Raw genomic sequence first — 16,420 nt, forward strand, 5'->3', positions numbered from 1 at the left:
CAGAGCTGCACTAGAATTTGTACTCTCCAGTTTTAGTAAGTTTCCCCATAGTGTCCGAAGGACGGCCCAGCGGGTGTCATGAGGAACTGGTTACCTTAACCTGGAAGAAACAGTCAACTCCCAGGATGACAGAGCAGCAAGAGGGATTGCAGTGGGACAACACTGCAAGGCAAGTAAGTATTTTGAAGAGAACTCAATAATACAGGTAAGGGGGGGAATATGGGAGGGAAGAAAGTTCCTCTTTCAATTCACATGCAGAAACTCCTAAGAGAATACAATACTTGTATGAAAATAGGAAAAAAAAAATTTGAATGTCCAAAAAGCTGAAAAAAAATACTGAACAAAAAAAAAAAAAAGAAAAACTAATACTGCTTTTTAATGCATCAGGCCCATGACTATATTCACTCACAATGCTGTTTAAAAGTGTAAAATGATTGCAAACAAATTAGAAGAATCATAGCTACAGATGCCATAAGAACATTTTACACTGGCACACTCATTAAAATCAACAGTACAGAAAACCTAAAGAGAAAGCATGCCGATAGTCCTTACTAAACACTCAAAATGACATATGTGCTATTGTTACCAGCTCTGAATGAAAATCTTTTCTGTCTGCTCAGGAGAATTTTAAATTCATTCACCAACATAAAATTATATGACACAGCTAATACAAAAATATCACAAAAGGCCCACTACGAGCTTTTTGTAACAGTTATGCCCCAAAGGCACGAAATCATCTCATGCTGTATATGATCTGATTAAATAAACCAAAAATATTTACTGAAACATTGGAGAAAAAAAAAAAGAATTACAATTGGATTATAACTAGATCAGCTCTCACGCCTGTGTACTCTTTATGGACCAAACAATTTTTCTGTGTTAGCTAAAGGCCTGTCGATAGGCAATCACATTGTCATTACTTACATCACATTGAAATACGTATATTTAATATATTTATTTATTTTGATCAAACTCCTCTTTCCCTTTGTAATAAAATAAATATTATATAAATATATGTGTGTGTGTGTGTGTTGTTCTTTTTTGTTATATTTACAATGCAAACTATAGACAAGAGTAGTAGCAATTCCCATTTTACCAGTGTTTGCTTTAAAATACTTTCTAACCCATCCCAACAAAAAGAATTTGGCTGGACATACAGTTTAAGTCTCAATGAAAAGAAATACTGGAAGATCAGAACAATGTATCCAATTAGAAACAGACTAAGGGAATAGAAAATTACTCTTAATAAAATGTCTAAACATATCGTTATTACACGCAACCATGTAAATTTCGGGATAGTAAAGCTTAATCTGTATTACAATGTTAAGCCAATATTTTAACATAATATCAGGAAATTTACTAACCTCAAAAGAATAAAAAAAGGAGCCATGTCCATGTCGACTCTTCAAAGATTTCTATATACTGGCAACAGGTTTCTGCAAATCAGTTCATTACCTGTCCTTCAGGTCACTCACCTGTGCTGCCACTGAACCTCAAGTCAATGCTAAAGCCGATGTGCAGGCACCTGGTGAAACCTATAGCATGGTGCAGCAGTTTTGTATAGTCAGACTTCACCAAAGGGCTGTACACTACATAAAATCCCTTGAAAACAATATAATACCAATTGTGTGATCCTCATGGTCTTTTCAAAGCTGATGTTTTTTTTCACTTTAATATTTTAACATTGATCCAGTTACACGTGTTTAAAAATGTCAGGTTTTTGAGATTTAAAAAAAAAAAAAAAAAAAGTCCAAGATAAATCGCTTGTGACTTTTTTCCACCTTTAATGTCTCCAGGGACTCTCTACTCATTGACAGAGACAGTAGCAGAAGTTATTGACTCCAACTGTGGTCAATCACAGCCAGTGAGCCAATGAGGAGAGAGAGAGGGCAGGGTCGCAGAGCAGTGGCTTCAGAGCAAGTCTGCTTGGGCTTTCCCTTAGCAAGCTGCTGGCTCTGAGGGCACTTAGAAGGAAGGAGAGGCCAGGAATGCCAGCAGGGGACCAGAGAAGAGAAAGATCAGGGCTGAATAAAATCAAATGAACAAATTCCTCCTGCGCATATAGGAAGTGGTACCTTAAAACTAAAACAGCCACCACTCTAAACTGATACCTTCACAGTGATAGAATCAAACTAATAAATTAGTGCAGCTCTAAAAAATTATTATACCAATAATAAAATCCATATACCATGCACAAATAACATGCCATAAAATGAGTGAAAAAAATCTGAAATATAAATACTGTGCATAAGGTGCTCAAAAAGTGTATGCTGAGATCATTAACACGGCCTCTAATAAGTGCAATCAATCACACATATAAATATAAATGAAGTGAAAAACCCCCTTAGTTATTAAATATCCCCTAATCAAATTAAATATAACATATGTCCCCTGTGCTTGGGGAAATAACACACTAAGTGATTAGTGCTAAAGTGACCAAACAGAAATGCAATCAAAAAATAATTATAAAAATTCAATTATCACACAAAGTCTCTGATAATCCATATATCTTCCAAACAGTAGTGCCTCAAAACCAATTTTCCATGCAAAGTGAATACTTTGTGATAACTGTGATTGTGTCAGCACACATATCCTCAGTGGCTAAATTGCCCCCTCAACTCCTTTAAGCGACCCAATGGGCCACTTTGCTTTCAGGATGAACCTTCGTGTTGCGTCACTAGACCACGTGACTTCCTCAGGGTATCATACCCTGAGGAAATGAGTGGGCATTTTTTTCAGCCATTGCCTGAGAAAGATCCAGGAGTGATCCTGAAAACGAAGTGGCCCATTGGGTCGCTTAAAGGAGGTGAGGGTATAATAATTGGTATAATAATTTTTTAGCACTGCACTAATTTATTAGTTTAAAGATCAGGGCTGCCCTGTGCAAAACCACTGCACAGAGCAGGTAAGTATGACATGTTTATTATAAAAAAAATATATATACAGTATCTCACGAAAGTGAGTACACCCCTCACATTTTTGTAAATATTTTATAATAACTTTTCATGTGACAACACTGAAGAAATGACACTTTGCTACAATGTAAAGTAGTGAGTGTACAGCTTGCATAACTGTACATTTGCCGTCCTCTCAAAATAACTCAACACACAGCCATTAATGTCTAAACCGCTGGCAACAAAAGTGAGTACACCCCTAAATGAAAATGTCCAAATTGGGCCCAACGTGTCCTGCAATAAGTTGCTGATCACCGCCATTACTATTCTAAAAAAAAATAAATAAATAAAAATTCCAATATATATACACACCACCATTTGTAGACCTTATAACTTTCATGTACACCAATTAATATACACTTATTGGGATTTTTTAGCAAAGATATGTAATAGAATACATTTTGGCCTAAACTTATGAAGAAACTATTTTTTAAATTTAATTGGATATGTTTTATAGCGAAAAGTCAAAAATATTGTTTTGGTTTTTTTTTTGGTCGGACTTTTTTTGTTTATAGTATTAAAAATGCAGAGGTGATCAAATACCACCAAAAGAAAGCTCTATTTGTGGGAAAAAAATGACAAATTTCATTTATGTATAGCGTTGCATGACCGCGCAAATGTCAGTTAAAGTAACGCAACACCATATCGCATACAATGGCTTGATCAGGAAAGGAGGTAAATCCTCTGGAGGGCAAGTGGTTAATCAGAGTCACTTTCACTGATGACAGGCGTGTACTGAGTTTATTTACCATCAATTTGAATGTGATTGTTTAGATCTGAACACAGCTACATCTCTCATTTTACATCTATGTACATCTATGTAACCACATTAGTTTATTATTTGCGACACTAAACAACAATTTAAATTTATTTTGAATTGAATTGTACAGGTTGTAGGTCACATGGTGGGAAAAAGTGATTTATCTCGGTCTGACTTTTTACACAGGGATGTCCAATTCCTATCGCCCGACGCCCAGGACATGTAGTTCCAGGCGCCGGGCAGGTAGGTTTTTTTTGCCCTTAGCCCTGCTGTGGGCAAGCAGCAGGGCTCACCTGTCAGGTGGAAGCAATCAGGCAGCAGCGGTGCCGTCGGATTGCTTCCACACAGCCCACAGTGTCAGCCTCTCCCCCGCTATATGTCCCGAGCTCTGCTTGCCCATCTGTGGCCCCGAGACTGGTTCGGCGGGTGCTGTGGGATGTGGTATAGGGGAGGGAGGAGGTGAGTGGACACATCCGCTCCCCTCCCCTTCTTCTCCTGATCCAGAAGTGATGTGACGTCTCTTCCTGGTCCCCGTTCCACAGATTCCCGGTCATTGAGGCCGGGAAAGAATGTAATGCGGCACAATGTGCACTGCATTACATTCAGTGTAGTATCTGTAGTACAAAAAAAAGGAGAACCTGTCACCAAAAGTCATCACATAGGGGACTTTTTGTCTCGTATGTGATAATAAAAAAAAAAAAATTAATTTTTCTTTTTTTTTTTTTAAATGGAAGTTGCACCCAAGCATACAACACCCCCAAATTTTTCAAGGCCCTCCACATATGTACGCATGCACAAATGTAAAAGCACGTACTCAGACGCCTGCACATTAAAACGTGGATTGCGATACATGTTACGTATTGCCGCGCATGCCAAAATGAGAGCAATAATTCTAGAACCAGACCTCTTCTGTAACGCTAAACTGATGACCTATAAAAGGGGCTTTAAAAGTGTCGCCTATAGAAAATATAGGGAACTAAAGTTTGTTGGCGTTTTCTCGAGCGCTCGCAAATCTAAGGTTTGACATGTTAGATATCTATTTACTTGATGCAACTTTGTTTTTTATATTTTACCAACAAAATTGGATAAATGTATTGCTTTATGTGCCCTAAAATTAACATAAGTGTATTTTTTACTGAAATTTAAAATTTCCTAGACCTTTGTGATAATATCGTGTGACATAAAAAATTGGAACTACCGCTATTTTATTCTCTAGGGTCTCTGCATTCAGAAAATATACAATGTCTGGGGGACTTGTGTCATCTTCAGGCCTAAAACGATTTTTTAAACGTGTGCAAATAACGCAAAAACAGCTCTGGCAGCGAAAGGGATAAAGGATAAGCCGGACACTCCCCTTTCCTGATGAGCAGCCAATCGGTGCTCATTACACTGTAAGGTCTCTCCCTTCTCTGCTAGTCCCTGGGTGTGGTGCTGGAGACAGGCAGGGAGGGCAGGAGGAGTTAAACAATGCAATGTTAAAAATATTAAACATTTAAGTCACCATAAAGCCCCTTTTGTTTTTAAAAGCCCCCCGACATTATGTAAAGCAGATTTAAATACGATTTTGGTTAAAATGTATGTTTTTTTTTATCAGGACAAACAGATTGTTATGAGGGACAAGTAGATTGGGACACCGATTTAGTCCCTGGGCAAGTAGTTTTTTCAAAAATTTCCACACCCGTTACATTTCAAAAACCTGCCATTTTTACAGGTGTGTATACACTCTTTATATCCACTGTAGCTTAGACAATAGCAGTATAAAGCGATTTTTATGAGGCCTGTAAGGAGCACAAATATGAGAGAATTTGTTTTCAAATGGTTTAAGATGGGCAGTGATCATTAGCAGTATTGCAGGGCTTAAAATTTCAAGTCTAGACCTACTAGCCAGGCAAAAATACTCTCCACCAGTTGCCCCACCAAACCTTGCCCAGGTCCGCCTCCAACCCCACCCCAGGCCCATTCCCCCAACCACGCCCCCTTGAAGCTTATGAAATTACATTTTTCTTTAGAAGAAAGAGTCCAAAATATAAAAAAAAGCAGCAATTATAACAATGTCATATTATGTAAATTTAAACATAACAGCAATCGCTTAATAGAGTCTAGAGGGCAAGTGGTTAACAAAAACAATGGAAACATAAAATGAAAATAGGTGTCCCCATCAGAGTCCCCCTTTACATCAGGTGTCCCCATCAGAGTCCCCCTTTACATAAAAGGTGTTCCCATCAGAGTCCCCCTTTATAGAAGGTGTTCCCATCAGAGTCCCCCTTTATATAAGGTGTTCCCATCAGAGCCCCCTTTTATATAAGGTGTTCCCATCAGAGTCCCCCTTTATATAAGGTGTTCCCATCAGAGTCCCCCTTTATAGAAGGTGTTCCCATCAGAGTCCCCCTTTATAGAAGGTGTTCCCATCAGAGTCCCCCTTTATAGAAGGTGTTCCCATCAGAGTCCCCCTTTATAGAAGGTGTTCCCATCAGAGTCCCCCTTTATAGAAGGTGTTCCCATCAGAGTCCCCCTTTATAGAAGGTGTTCCCATCAGAGTCCCCCTTTATAGAAGGTGTTCCCATCAGAGCCCCCTTTTATATAAGGTGTTCCCATCAGAGTCCCCCTTTATAGAAGGTGTTCCCATCAGAGTCCCCCTTTTATATAAGGTGTTCCCATCAGAGTCCCCCTTTATATAAGGTGTTCCCATCAGAGTCCCCCTTTACATCAGGTGTCCTCATAAGTGTAACCTCACCCTCTCCCCTTGTACTCACAGATCTTCTTGTGAATGCAGCTTCTCCTTCTTTCCCTCCTTCGGTCATGTGATGAGTCACATGACAAGGGAAGAGAGGAAGGACACTCTGCCTTCACTCCTTAGTGCCGGCTGTCTATTGGCCCCTGCAGACAGCAGGGAGGAGAAAGCCTAGTCCTCCCTCCAGCAAGTGTCAGCAGCTGCTCCCTGTGACAGGAGGGAAACTGCGATCACTCTTGTCACTGAGGAGCTGAACCAGCAGTGCGACCCCCTCAACACAGTGCTCAGAGCAGGTTGGTGCTGCTGGTAGCACCCGCCCCCCACCCTCCGATGTGGCGCCTGGGACACACTCACCCACATGTTATTTTCACTAGCCAAATGCGGGCAGGCGAGTAGAAATTTCAAGCCCTGGTGTAACGTGTCCACAGTCTCTGATTATCTCTTGCAGTGTCTCCAACAGTCTATTGTACAACTTCAACAGTTTATTTTCATTCACTGATAAATGGCAAAATGTGTAGGGAAAAAAAGAAGAAAAAAAAAAAGAGCCTAAAGCTGGCCATACACGGACTGAAATTCTCTAGGGTCAGTAATGACCGGCCAAATTTCGATCAGTGTGTGGCTGTCCCTGTTTGACATAAGTTGACCTGCCACAGCTGCTGATCAGTGAATTCTGACAGCAGCAGGAGGTACTGTCCAAATTCGATGTCCTGGCAGGGGGATTTCCTCCACCCACCTCGTTTGTGGTTCATTCGGCTGGATGTATGGCCAGCTGAAATATCTGCCTGCTGTTTGAACAGAATATGTAGAAAAGGTTATGTGTATATAATAATTTGCACCATTTCATTGTTTTTAGTCTTTACAGTAATTAGGAAACTATATACAAAACCACTATACTATACATTCTATTTATTTCGGCTTAAAAGTTAAAGTGATTACAATAACACCCTTTTTCAGTAGGGCTGACGAATACATTCCTGACATGTCATAATGTACAGAACCAGTATTACTTAAAAAAGATCAACTACCAATTATTATAAAGCAGTAATTAGGAAAATATATACAAAACCACTATACTATACATTCTATTTATTTCTACTTAAAAGTTAAAGTGATTACAATAACACCCTTTTTCAGTAGGGCTGACGAATACATTCCTGACATGTCACAATGTACAGAACCAGTATTACTTAAAAAAGATCAACTACCAATTATTATAAAGCAGTTTAAATGCCTGTCATCTGACTGTGCTTGGCCTGAGGGGTGCTGTCTAGGAATGATGTCATTTCCTCAACCTTCCCAGCCCGACAGTACATTGGAAATGGTCTGTGAAAGACTTGTGTACACAGACCAGAATATAAAAGCTACTGGAAGACTTCAGGTTTCCATACCCAGGTCATGTGTTAAGCAACATCTTAGCCCAGGAAGTACATGCTGACCATAGAAATGACATCTGCCTTCTGGAGAGAAAGGAAGATAAAAGGTTTTCATCAGGAAGTCTACTATCATAACCAATTGTCTCCTTTGCTCAGATGTTCTCATAATTGTTGTAGACATTCCAATATTGCCATGCTATGACTTGTCATCAGCAGTTGTAAAAAAAACCCAATAAATGGACCTTCAATAATAATATGAACTGAAGTGAAAATAAACAAAACTCCGATAAAAGATGGACTTTAAGAAGTCATTTTGTTTAGGAAGATAAATATTAAGCAGGTTAATAGCTTAAAGCCCAACATTAGAAAAGTAAAAAAAAAAAATTAAATAAAAATCACCCTTGTACTGCGTTCTCCCACAATGTGAGGGACATAGGTGGCTCTAGGCTTTGTGAGGCCTTAGGCAACACTTAGACACGAGGACCCACTCAAACCCACAATGGGAAAAATAATTCAAGTGATAAAAATTAACTATATAAATTGCATATATTAAGAGCCTTAAGGTGCTGGTGCCTGTGTACTCCATCACGATGCTGGCATGCTCTTAGCACTGGTGTCAGTGTTCTCTATCTCAGTGCTGGTGTCAATGCTCTGTCTCTCAGTGCTGTACTCACAGAGCTCCTTGAACTTGGCCTCGTTGAAAAGTGGGGCTGTGCAAGTGTCAACACCTTAGAGGTTTTGTCATCCCTGTCAGACAGCAGTAGGTCACCCAGGGAATCCTCAAAGGGGAAAGAGCACCTGGAGGGAGATGGCAGCGCAGAAGCCAAATCAGCAAGCAGGATGCGGAGTGCCTGGCCCACCATGGCTGAGGAACGGCATTGGACTAAGCTGGGACATCCAGACCCCCGCATCGGAGCCCTGAGTGGGCAGGGCAGAGAGAGGGGTCAGGGGAACAGGGGCTGTCAATCACAGGTGACAATCACAATCACTGGGACACTGGCAATGGACTGAGCTGTCCTTACCGTTTAGGACCGTTGCACACAGTGCAAATACCGGGTCGGTATTTATATCGATAAATTATAATTCAGCCCCTTATACTGATCTCCAGTATATAGAGACATCATGCATGCAATAGTACAATTAATTAGGTGGCCTTGAGGTCCCCGTGAGCGCGAGGCCATTGGCGACTGCCTAATTTGCCTAAAGAGCCGCCTCTGGTGAGGGATAAATGCTCTTTTTTTTGGATGTGCACAGATTAGGGCAGGGGTGCTCAACTGATAGCCCTCTAATATGGCCCATGACCTCAAACCATGGAGGCATGCGCTGGGGGGTTAGCAACCTGTTGATTGCAATCTGGGCTTCTTGACCTGCCATCCCAGAGCATCAGAGTGCAGTGAGCTGGCACCAGTAGTGGAGGCATCAGGAGCCACATAAGTTGATGCCTTCTCTGTATCACCGGCTCCTGTCCCCAGCAGAGTGATAAGTGCACTCCGCCTCTAATCCTTTCCAGCAGCCTGGAGAGTGGTGCAAGCAGTAGCTGCAAGAAGAAAAGTAGGTCTGTGTATTAAACAACACATACACAGGGCATAATAGTTTTTGCAATGAGCATCTTAGAACCTATAAAAAGGTGCTAATAACAACTATTAGGCTGCTCTCACACTGATCTGCAGGTGAAGCGCAGTGAACCTGTAGCTTTCCTGCAAGTTATCTGCAGTGAGCCATAGACTTCTATTATACCCTACAGCTTTGATGCTCTTTCTAAAAGTGAACAACACCCATAAGTCTATGGCAAAGCACAACTAACCCTCAGAAAAGCCGTATGTCCACTGCGCTGTAGCCACAGTGCGGGTAAACTGCAGCGCATCCGCATGAAAGCAGTCTTATAGGGGGTTCAGGATAGTAAGGGCTCATTTAAATTTTCAGTTTGGTGGGCAGTAAAACCCCATAGTTCATTGTGGCCAACGACTGATTACCAAATCTCTTAAGTGGTCCTCGTGCTGAAAAGGTTGAGCACCCCTGGTGTAGGCTCTATTACCTACCTTACACCCTTCTCCAGTACTCTCCTCCCCCGCCTGAAGCTCCAGTCTGTAGGCAGGGTCATGTACAATACAGGGGCATTAACCCTGTTTTATACATGGAGGAGGCTGGAGTGTGACTGCAGGGGGCACTCGCAGAACAGCAGGAGCCAGGAGTACTAGTGGGAGACCAAAGAAGAGGAGCTTCAGGACAGCTCTGTGCAATTTCAGGGCAGGTAAGCATAACAAGTTTACATTTGTTTTAAAATGAAACTTAAAATTCACTTTAAGTACATTGTGTTGTTCTACTGTTGTGACTTGATGAGGATCAGATCACATTTTATTGCAAACTACTGCAGAAAACTAGTTAATTCCAAGGGGTTACACACTTTTTCTTGCCACTATATATGTTTAACATTGGCTAACAAAAGGCCAACAAAATAATTTGATCCTTAAAAGAAATACTGTACACGGCGGTTTAGTTCCTGCTATAAATCAACTAACTTTCAAGCTAGCAATCTTTGCCAATTACCAGCTTCAATTGCAGTCTTTCCTACATGTAAATGGGCGTCATCAGAATCACATGCTTAACCAACTGTATTAAACAAATTCATCCGAGCACACTACTATGGCAATATGACAAAGCATGTGTGCAAGGCTTGTTCATATAGAGGCTTACACAGGATACTTGGTAGGCAGTTCTAACCTCGGACAAGCACCTGGTCCCATTGAGTATATTAAGCCTTCGAAGACGAGGAACTGTCATACAGTGAGAAAACCGGACAGATGAATTTGGGCCTTTAGCTAGCTATAACCTTCCGTTTCCTCTGTTGGGCCACCCCATTGGAAGGCATTCCAAACATGGGCACAACTTCACCCAAGAAAAACGAGGCTCAATGTCCTTCTGGAATCCGCACCCATCTGAACGAACCCAAAAACGTTATGGTCTCTAATGGTGGAGATACATTGTAAGCATAGTCTAGCAAATAAATCACTCCGGTAAAATGCTGAATAGTAACTGGCTTTCAAAGACCCAATACCCTTGCCTTAAGGGCCCATTTATACTTTACCATTCTTATGTGCGGTGTCATGCATTAAAACAAATGGCACCACAATGCACTAATGTATGAAAGGCACACAATGCAGAAGTGTTATTGCCCTAAAGCCCAAATCCAGCCCACATTTTCTGTTTTGTGACAGCGGTACAAGAAAGAAGGGAAAAAGCTTGTTACTAGTACAGGTTGTCACAGACAGTAATAATAATTTGATAGAGCCTCTAACAGGTCTCAATTTTACTGGGAAAAAGTGTTTTATTACAGCCTGCACTGGAGAAATTTCCCACCACATCCTGGCCATCCCACCATTTTTCTCAGAAAGCGAGAAGGACCGTCTTCAAAAAGGACACAGGCTGTGATTAAGTTCGGACAGTGGTTCTTGGGTCTTCTCTGAACAGAAAAAAAAAATGATGGCTGGAGTTGGGCTTATTCTGAGCTCTGTAATCTGATGCATGCACAAGTACACACTGATCATACAGGGTCAGGAGGAGTAAACGTCCTGGCCCTTGGGCTGTGTAATTTTCTCTGTCTCTGTTTCCTGTATTATCAGCTACATTCAAGCTCCCAAGGCCAGTTTAATTTAAATTGGTGGCTGTGAGAAACTTGCTAGTAATTGAAACTGTATACATCTCAAGGCTGCATTTGAATAGAATAGGTCCTCAGTGTTATTTGTTAGTGCAGCACAATGCAACATACTAAACTTAGTATTCATCTGTGCAGTGTGGTCTACTAGAACATTGGTGTGTTGCAGTGTTCTCTAGATGTGTGCTGGAGTGCAATTAACCTGAATTAGCAATGCTAATCTACAATGCGTTGCAGTAACCCACATTGTAATGCACCTTATGATGTGAATGAGCCCTTGGTCACTTCCCAGAAACAGGTATGCAGATCAGGAATTTCAAAGTGCTGGATCATTACTCCTCATGCACACGGGGGGGGGGCACTTTCAAAATGCCGGTATCGTTAGCTGTATACAGTCATGTTAAAACCGCAAGTTTTTCCTAATTTTTTAGCGTTTTGGAATTAGCGTTTAGCTGTTTTTCAGCTTTTTTTTTCTTAACACAGAAAATAAAATTGCCCCAAAAAATGCTTTTCCTCATTTACCAGCGATAGAGCATTGTTACAGCTAAAAAAACTCCTAGAAACCCACTAGTTCTGGGTTTTTGTTCCAGCCAAAAAAACACCCCTGCCAAAAAACGCTGATTAAAGCCTATGGGGTCAATTCACTAGAGGTTACCGCGTGCAATAACATTGTGACATGACTCATTTGCATAAATTATTGCATGCGGTAAAAAAATGTGCAATTCACTAAAAAATATATATAATGATCCTGCAGTATTTAGTGCAAAATTAAAAATGTATCGGTAAATACCGCAAAATAAACATGTGTTGAACTGTTAAGCCCAATTCACAAACACAACAGAAAATAAAAAAGATGCAATATTTATCACCAGAAATTTGCTGGCGGTATTACATGCAATGTTTTTTTCAGATGCATGGAGGGGGTACCACCCCCACCCCTAGGGTCTGGTATGGATATTAAGGGGAACCCTACACCAAAGTTATTTAAAAACCAGCGTGGGGTTCCCCCCAGATCCATACCAGCCCCAATATTGTGAGGTGACCCGCACGTCATTTTGTTTTTTTTTTTATTTTGGTGTGGGGTTCCCCTAAAATCCATACCAGACCAAACAACGGTTAATTTGTTTTTTAATTCTGGTATGGGGTCTTCCTTAAAATCCTTACCAGACCCAAAGGGCCTGGTATGGATGGGGAGGGGCCCACACTGTTTTTTTCATCATTTGTAATTGCTGGCATGTTTTGTGGGACACCCGTTGACAGATGATGAGTTATCCGTTGTTAAGGACACCGCGGCTGGCTTCCTTAACAACCAGCTACCGTGCGATAAATTACCACAATACAGATATTTTACCAAAAAAGTTTTTTACTGCAAAATTCTTAGTTAATTGCATATTTGCAAAAAATTTACCGCATGCATTATTTTACCACATATTTTCAGTCGTTATTTAACTCTTAGTGAACTGACCCCTATGTGTGCATGGACACATAGGATAACATGCTGGGAGTTTACTGGCTGTAGGAAAAAAAATGCAAAAACAGCCGCTGTAAAAAAGTCCAGGATTTACAGTAAAAATATTCAGCTTGAACACTTTGTTTTTTTTAAACCCCTATGTTCCCATAGAGAAATAAGTGGTTTGTAATTTCTTGTTCTTTAATTTATTTTAAAGAGGAGTTTCCCTAGCGTGAAAACAATGAAGACAATGCTTGTCAGGTCTAAGATTGGCCAGACAGTAGAGAGCATAGCAATGGTCAAACAAGAAAACCACCCTCAAGCATATGTATCTTCTGGGAGGTTCCTAATTACCAGAGTTTGCATATGAAAAAGTAAGGTGGAGGGGTGCCAATAAAATACCTCTGGTGTTGGGGGAAGGGGGGGGGGGGAGAACAGCAACCAGACAAGGGATCTGATCTTTTCTCCCAAAAAACCTCAGCAAGGTCTGTGGAAAGTCATAAAAGATTAAATTATTACCTAAAGCAGCAAAATTAGCCAACTTTCATCTCTCAAGACTGGGCAGCTTTGGATTTACTATATACAGCGGGTAAAAAGAAGTATTGAACACGTCACCAATTTTCTCAGTAAATATATTTGTAAAGGTGCTATTGACATGACATTTTCACCATATGTTGGCAACAAACCATGTAATACATACATATAAAAGAAACCATAACAAATACGTTCAGAAATTAAGCTTTGTGTAATAAAAATGGAATGACACAGAGAAAAAGTATTGAACAAGTGAAGAAAGGGAGGTGCAAAAAGGCATGGAAAGCCAAGACACCAGCTGAAATCTACCAGTAATTAGAAAGCAATCCTGCCTCTTGTCAGTGTAAATTAAAGTGATACTAAACGCTGTTTGATCCTGTCTTCTCTGATCCTCTATTTTTTCCAGTGTCCCACTCTTATCTCCTGACAAGACATATAGTGTAGAGACACACTGCACATGCTCAGTTTGGTGTGTGTTGCTTGAGGAGGTTTTTTTCTTCTTGGGAGAGTGCATGTAATCAGCACAGGGACATTCAGAACTGCCCAGACAGTGGTCAGGGGTTCTGCATCCTCCTACAGCAAAATGAAATCTCCTCCTACAAACCAGTGCTTGGCTGGACACTCTGATGCAGCTGAGAACAGAGGGATTGTGAAAAAAAGGTATTTATAATGTCTTTTATATCTATACACAAATGTTTTGACTTTCATTTCTATTTCAAACTGAATGGGTGGTTTTAAGGGTTTACAATCACTTTAATGTAATGCAATTAAGGCACTACAATAGTATGAATGGGCTCCTAAATGTGTACTTTAAAGGTACCGTATTTTTCGCTCCATAAGACGCACCTGACCATAAGACGCACCTAGGTTTTAGAGGAGAAAAACAAGAAAAAAAATATTCTGAACCAATGGGCTGCAGACACAGTACAGGGGATGACCAGAGACTGCGGACACAGTACAGGGGATGACCAGAGACTGCGGACACAGTACAGGGGATGGCCAGAGACTGCGGACACAGTACAGGGGATGGCCAGAGACTGCGGACACAGTACAGGAGATGGCCAGAGACTGCGGACACAGTACAGGAGATGGCCAGAGACTGCGGACACAGTACAGGAGATGGCCAGAGACTGCGGACACAGTACAGGAGATGGCCAGAGACTGCGGACACAGTACAGGAGATGGCCAGAGACTGCGGACACAGTACAGGAGATGGCCAGAGACTGCGGACACAGTACAGGAGATGGCCAGAGACTGCGGACACAGTACAGGAGATGGCCAGAGACTGCGGACACAGTACAGGAGATGGCCAGAGACTGCGGACACAGTACAGGAGATGGCCAGAGACTGCGGACACAGTACAGGAGATGACCAGAGACTGCGGACACAGTACAGGAGATGACCAGAGACTGCGGACACAGTACAGGAGATGACCAGAGACTGCGGACACAGTACAGGAGATGACCAGAGACTGCGGACACAGTACAGGAGATGACCAGAGACTGCGGACACAGTACAGGAGATGACCAGAGACTGCGGACACAGTACAGGAGATGACCAGAGACTGCGGACACAGTACAGGAGATGACCAGAGACTGCGGACACAGTACAGGGAATGACCAGAGACTGCGGACACAGTACAGGGAATGACCAGAGACTGCGGACACAGTACAGGGAATGAAAAGAGACTGCAGACATAGTACAGGGAATCACCAGAGACTGCAGACATAGTACAGGGAATCACCAGAGACTGCAGACATAGTACAGGGAATCACCAGAGACTGCAGACATAGTACAGAAGACCAGAGACTGCAGACAGTGCAGGGGATGACCAGAGACTGCAGACAGTAAAGGAGATTACCAGAGACTTCGGACCTTTGGGGAGGGAGGGGGAACGGGTACCTGAATTTGACAGGTACCCGTTCCCACTTCCGCGGAGTTGTCCTTCCCTCTTCTTCCCGCGGTGGCTTCTGTGACAGCCGGGTGCCCCCTGCGCATGCGCGAGAAGCGCTGCGCTTTGCGAATGGCCCGGAGCCTCACAGGTCCCAGAAGACACTGGACCATTCGCAAAGCGCGGCGCTTCTCGCGCATGCGCAGTGGGCACCCGGCTGTCACAGAAGCTGCCGTGGGAAGACTGCAGCGCTGGAGCTAGGAACAGGTAAGGTCCTGCAGGAGAGAAGAGCTGAGCGGCCGCCCGATATTCCGACATGGTGGCGGCAGAAATACCGGACTGGCCGCTTTACATTCGCTCCATAAGACGCACTGACTTTTCCCCTTTGGGGGGAAAAAAGTGCGTCTTATGGGGCGAAAAATATGGTAATTTCTTCTGCGTGTTCAGCACCACATGTACAATTTTGAGTATTATAGTTTATTGTTTCTTGCAAGTGTATGCTTTTTTAAATTACATATTTGGACTCTATTTTTTTTTTAAATAGTTTAATCTTTTATCATTTAAAAAAAAAAAAAGATCTAAAGTGTGTTTGTGTACTAAAATTAGCTTTGTCAATTTTTACTAAAAAGATTTAATAGTTGCAGAAAACCCCCAAAAAACATTCTTTTTATTTGCTTTCAGGTCATGATCCCCTTGACAATGTCTATTGAGACGAAACGTATGTCGAGGCTGGGCGTAGATTGTGCCGACGTCACCCACACCTGTCTGGAGCTAGCACCAGCGGCATTTAGAATTAAACTGCTCATTTGTCTTTGAAGTTTGTACGTTTTTTTTATTCATTTTAATAAATCATTTGTACGTTATCACACTACCTGGAGTATTATCCTTTTTGACCGAGCACACAGTGGTTCACAAGAAGGGAGGAAAAGAGAAGATCCCGAAGTCTGTGACACCTCTCTGCAGCATCATGCTCGGTTAGACCACCTATAATCTGGGGTCTAACTATTCGGAAAGGAGCAGTGTGCGTTTTGTGATGGTGGGCACGAAAGTCTCTATTTCACTACACATGTAGAGT

General features: G+C 41.8%; 2 long non-coding RNA genes across 2 annotated transcripts in view; one reads left to right on the top strand and one right to left on the bottom strand.

The window, feature by feature from the left end:
- LOC149472124 (uncharacterized) overlaps positions 1-16,420 on the bottom strand; it is a 94,309-nt gene that overhangs the window by 52,609 nt on the left and 25,280 nt on the right. The gene's annotated exons all lie outside the window — the stretch shown is intronic.
- LOC149472125 (uncharacterized) lies at positions 56-16,216 on the top strand. The gene is made up of 2 exons (XR_016315314.1): positions 56-173; positions 16,027-16,216. It is a non-coding gene; the product is annotated as an uncharacterized LOC149472125 (long non-coding RNA).

The sequence above is a fragment of the Staurois parvus genome, unplaced genomic scaffold (genome assembly GCF_062004578.1).
Source record: "Staurois parvus isolate SC_StPar_1 unplaced genomic scaffold, SC_StPar_1.0 ptg000022l, whole genome shotgun sequence".
Lineage (NCBI taxonomy): Eukaryota > Metazoa > Chordata > Amphibia > Anura > Ranidae > Staurois > Staurois parvus.